Source organism: Nicotiana tabacum, chromosome 22, assembly GCF_000715075.1.
Source record: "Nicotiana tabacum cultivar K326 chromosome 22, ASM71507v2, whole genome shotgun sequence".
NCBI lineage: Eukaryota > Viridiplantae > Streptophyta > Magnoliopsida > Solanales > Solanaceae > Nicotiana > Nicotiana tabacum.
In genome coordinates this window covers 21828932-21834831 of record NC_134101.1, presented here as the reverse complement: position 1 = coordinate 21834831, position 5900 = coordinate 21828932, and positions in this window count along the sequence as shown.

Genomic DNA, 5900 nt, shown 5'->3' with positions numbered 1-5900 from the left:
GCGACCCTCGATCTTGGGTCTCGATCCTGGCCCTCGAGCCTTGCCTTTGATCATGGCCCTCGAGCTGGACCTTCGATCATGGCTTCGATACATAAGCTCGAGCCCGTACCACGTCAACCCTGGGCTCGATATCTGGGCTCGATATCTGGCTCGATATCTGGGCTCGATCACAACCCAGAATGTCCAACAGAAGAGGAAAAATTACAGCAACTTTTTAACTCTAAATTTTGATCCGTTAACCATCCGAAACTCACCCGAGGCCCTCGGGACCTCAACAAAATATACCAACAAGTCCTAAATAATCATACGAACTTAGTCTAACCTCTAAATCACATCAAACAATGCTAAAACCATGAATCATATCCCAATTCAAGCTTAAATGAAACTAAGAGTTTTCAACTTCTACATTCGATGTCGGAACCTATCAAATCAACTCCGATTGACCTCAAATTTTACACACAAGTCATAAATAACATAACGGAGCTATAAAAAATTTTGAAACTGGATTCCGACTCCGGTATAAAAAAGTCAACTCATTGGTCAAACTTCCAAACTTAAATTCTTGTTTTTAGTCATTTCAAGCCTAATTTAACTACGGACTTCCAAATAAAATTCCGAAGACGTTTCTAAGTCTAAAATCACCATATGGAGTTGTTGGAATCATCAAAATTCTAATCCAGGGTCGTTTTCACATAATTAGACATCTGGTCACTATGCGAACTTAAACATTTTAATTTTTCTTCAAAATTTCATATCTCGGGTTAGGGACCTCGGAATTTGATTCCGGGCATACTGCCAAATCCCAAATCACGATACGGACCTACTGGAACTGTCAAAATACTGATCTGAGTCCGTTTGCTCAAAATGTCGACCAAAGTCAACTCAATTGAGTTTTAAAGCTCTAATCCACATTTTAAATCCATTTTTCACATAAAAACTTTCTATAAAATTTTTACGGATTGCGCACGCAAGTCGATGAATGATAAATAATACTTTTTGAGGTCTTAGAATACATAATTAATTATTAAATTTAAAGATGACATTTTGGGTCATCACACAAATTCAATTATTTTTTAAATTTATCATATGAGTAAAGTTATTTTTCAAGTTAAGAAAAATCTTAGGGTACATAAATTTATTCCATAAAAAGAGCGCTAGAGATTAAAAAAATTAGAACACAAAGTAAAAAATGTTATTATAGTCTTACGAATCAAACGACCATACAAGTGTATGTTGAAGCACAATCAAAGCTAAATCCTGAACAAGAATAAGCTTTCAAGACTATATTATAAAGAGTCGACTTTTATGGCGGGATTATCCTTTATAAATACCTTTGGTGGAATCGAAATAATATTTCTATGTCATGCACTACTTGCAAATGTCAAATCAAGAGGCATGATACTGTTAGCAATAATAACAAATGGTGTACCAACAACGATTTTATTATGAGGCCACTCACTTTAGAGTTGATATACCTCTTCAGACAACTGAAATAACTATCATAAATATATCAAAGCGGAGCAACAATGCTAAATTCATAAGGAAAGCATAATTGATAATATGGGATGAAGCGCTTATGACTCAGTGTTAAGTGATCAAAGAAATTACCCCTGGAGATATATTAAATACCAGTGAACCATTTGGTAAAAAACTAATAGCTTAGGAGATGATTTTTGTCAAGTACTATCAATAGTTAAAAAATCGACGAAAGCAGAGATTGTAAAAACTAGCTTGCCAAAATTATACTTGTGGCCTCAAATAAAAAATATTCATCTGACAAGAAATATAAAGTAAGAACAGATCCAATATTCAGTAACTTGTTCGTTCGTGTCAGAAACGAAGAAGAGCATCAAATAAAGAGATGATTTAGTTCTTCGAGAACACTTGGTTCTCAATAGATTAAAACGCAATTTGTGCAAATTGCATGATAAAAATTAAAAGGCTATCTTAGCTAGCAGAAATGAATATGTTGATCAACTAAATAAAATGTTGATTGCGAAATTTTATGGTAAAAATAAGACATTTTTTAGTTTTTGACTCATCATAATATGATACTGACAATTACTACTAAGGAGAATGCTTAAATACTTTAATACCAAATGACCTTCTACCACACAAGTTTGTTGTCAAGTTTATTTTTTCTTATGTATGTCAGTGTCATCGTATATGTAATAGACTAGGTTAACATTGATCTTCCATTGCATATAGATTGATTTTGAAGAAAATTATGCCCGTCATGCTACTGAAAACTTATATCCGCTGAATAGCTTGTGTAATAACACATAGATGGTATATAAAAGTTTTGACAATAATGTTATACATGCAAAAATTATGATACTGGTCAATGTGCTTCTAAGTATATTTTTATCCCCGAATTCAACTTTCATCTTCCGAAACTAAAGAATATCTTTTTAAATTTGTGTGAAAATAATTTTCGGTATGTTTATGTTTTACAATTATAATAAATAATGCACAGGGGCAAACATCCTAAATATTGGACTATATTTATCGCAATATATTTTCTTGCATAAACAACTATATGTTGCACTTTCAAGAGGAATATCGATATCAACAACAAGGGTTCTGGCTATGGCAGAGCAACCAAACCATTAGAAGGAAACATACACGGAAAAAAATTATCTACAAAGAAATGTTCGGTAAGATACTATCAAATTAAATACTTTTAAATTATAATATGTAATTATCTAACTAACATGACGAAATTGATCATTAGTGTAAGTTCCGATGATGTCATTTTATTGTAAATTCATGTATTATACTAATGTAATAATATTTTTGGACTTTCAGATGATTTAAATGGTTAAACTATCACGTGTCATTATTAACGTGCAACACACGTTGATATATGCTAGTATATTAGTAAACTCAAATCAATACCCATATATTATACTAGTATAACTAATATAAAATATAAAAATTAAAAAAATAGAAAAGAAAAAGGGGTCGACATAATGGTGCAAGAAAATGATAAATGTTATAAAATAAAAGAAATTTAGTAAAACATGAACAAGACATGTTGTTATGAAATAAAAGCAATTTAGTAAAACATGAACAAGAAATGAAGATAGAGAGAAGGAAAAGATTTTCTTCTTCAATTGTGTGTATTTTCTTATCTATTACAAGGCCTTTATATAGGCATGAAAAGTGAAGAAAAATATGTTATTGAATATGTCATTAATTATAGAAATATGTCATTGAATATGTCACTAAGCATTTGAGAAGATCATGGAGGAAGAGTAGACATCCACCATAATTTGATTTTTCTTATAACACTCCCCCTTGGATGTCCATAGATAATGTACCTCATTAAAACCTTATTAGGAAAAAACCCTATGGGAAAAAAATTCTAGTGAAGGAAAAAGAGTATACATGTTTAGAAATACGCCTTTTGGTTGCCTTGTTAAAAACCTTGCAAGGAAAACCCAGTGGGACAAAACCTTGTAAGGTAAAAAGAGTACAACGCGTATTAACTCCCCCTGATGAGAGCATCAATTCACATCCTTGAGCCTTCGCATACCAATCTTGTACACTAGTTTCTTGAAGGTTGATCGGTTGACGTCGGTAGAGATTTGGTGAACAGATCAGCCATATTATCACTTGAACGGATCTGTTTCATATTGACATCACTATTCTTTTGAAGATCATGTGTGAAAAATAACTTTGGTGAAATTTGCTTTGTCCTATCCCCTTTATGAATCCTCCCTTCAATTGGGCTATGCATGCTGCATTGTCTTCATACAAAATTATGGGTAGTTTGTCACACTTCAAACCATATTTGTCTCGAATAAGGTGTATTATAGACCTCAACCATATACATTCTCGACTTACTTCATGAATAGCAATTATCTCAACATGATTAGATAAAGTAGCCATGGTTGATTGATTAGTCGATCGCCAAGATATGACAGTGCCTCCATATGTAAACACATAGCCTGTTTGAGATCGAGCCTTGTGTGGGTCATATAAATACCCAGCATCGGCATAACCAATAAGATCGGGACGGCAATCATTGCCATAAAATAATCCCATATCGGTAGTCCCTTTTAGATACCGTAATATGTGTTTGATTCCATTCCAATTGTCTCCTTGTAAGAGCAGAGCTATATCTTGTTAAGACATTAACTGAAAAAGTTATGTCAGACCTTGTAATGTTAGAAAGATACATTAGTGCACCAATTACACTAAGATATGTTACTTTGGGACCAAGAATCTCTTCATTATTTTCATGAGGTCGGAATGGATGTGCTTTATCCATATAGAATCGCTTTAAAATCATTTTAGTGTATGCTGATTGATGGACAAAAATTTCATTTTTCATATACTCAATTTGTAGACCAAGATAAAATTTTGTCTTTCCAAGATCTTTCATTCCAAATTCTTTCTTTAAAAATTCTACTTCTTTAGGAAGCTCTATTGCTTTAGGAAGCTCCCTAGGAGTTCCAATGATATTTAAATTATCAACATATATGGTGATTATAACAAATTTAGATCCAGATTTTTTTATACAGACACAAGGTCAAATTGAATCATTTTTGTACCCTTTTTTCAACAGGTACTCACTCACGCGATTATACCACATGCACCCTGATTGTTTCAATCTGTATAAGGATTTTTTGAAACTGTATTTAATAAATTTATTGGAAACTTTAATATGCTCCAGAACAATTTAAATCTTTCAATGATTTCTGTTATACGCATATCACGTTTTTCTTGTATTGCCAGATTAAAACCTGAAATGACGACATCCACCACATGAGAACATGTCTCTATATAATCAATGCCAGGATATTTGCAAATCTTCTTGTGACACAAGTCGCCTTTATGTCTATCGATTTGTTTTTTGCACAAGAACACATTTACACCTCCACTGGCTTTATACTTTCAGGTGTTGGGACTATCCGTCCAACTTCATATTTTTCAGGTGAAATCAATTTTCATTGCGTATTTTTCATTTGGCCAATCATTTATCTGTCCAAATTCCATGATAGATTTGAGCTCAATATCCTCGTCAATATTACTAATATTGAGCGCTACATTATATTAACAATATCGTCAACAATCATTTTATATCGGTTCTATTATTAACTAATAAAGACATTACTTATTGAGATCTCTTTATCTTATTATTTTCAGGTACCTGAGCCTCTCCCATGAGGTCTTATGAAGTATTATGTCGTGGTGCTCTTCTAGAGCACTTGCCTCCTTATTATGACCATCTTGAACATTTGCTCCTCTCCTTATTCGAGGAGTTTTATCTTTGGAACCGATTAGTCTATTATGCTTCATGCATGTCATAGACTCTATTCATTATAAACTTTATTTTATTTGGAGCATTAGCAACTTAATATGACATTTAGCTTTGGGTCAGCAAATACGCCTGGCAATATTTTGCAAATGAATTATCACTTGAACTTCAAGTTCACATTTTCTCGTACGAGTATCCAGATGTACTCATAATAATTCATTACATGCATTACTTTTTCAGCTGCCCATTTTCTCCCCCTATTATTAGGATCACCAACACATATCCCTAGCCTTATTTAGAGATCCATATTTGTGCATTGTGGTGGAATAATTAAATCATATAGCACATTTATATTTCTAGATGAAAATTATTTGGTTCTTGACCCTGAACCGATTGTGATAGGGAGAACTTATCATAACTTGGCCATATGCGTACAAATGCTGTTGTATATTAAATAATACATCACATACCAAATTTTATTTTGGCAGTTTTGTTCTCATAACCAATGGTTTAGATATAATTGGAGGCATATAATTTCTGCTAAACCAACTTGGATTTAAACCAGTATTATCAAGATAAATCATCATAATTTTTATTCTGGAACTGTGCTCTAATAATTTGAGCAATCAATCTT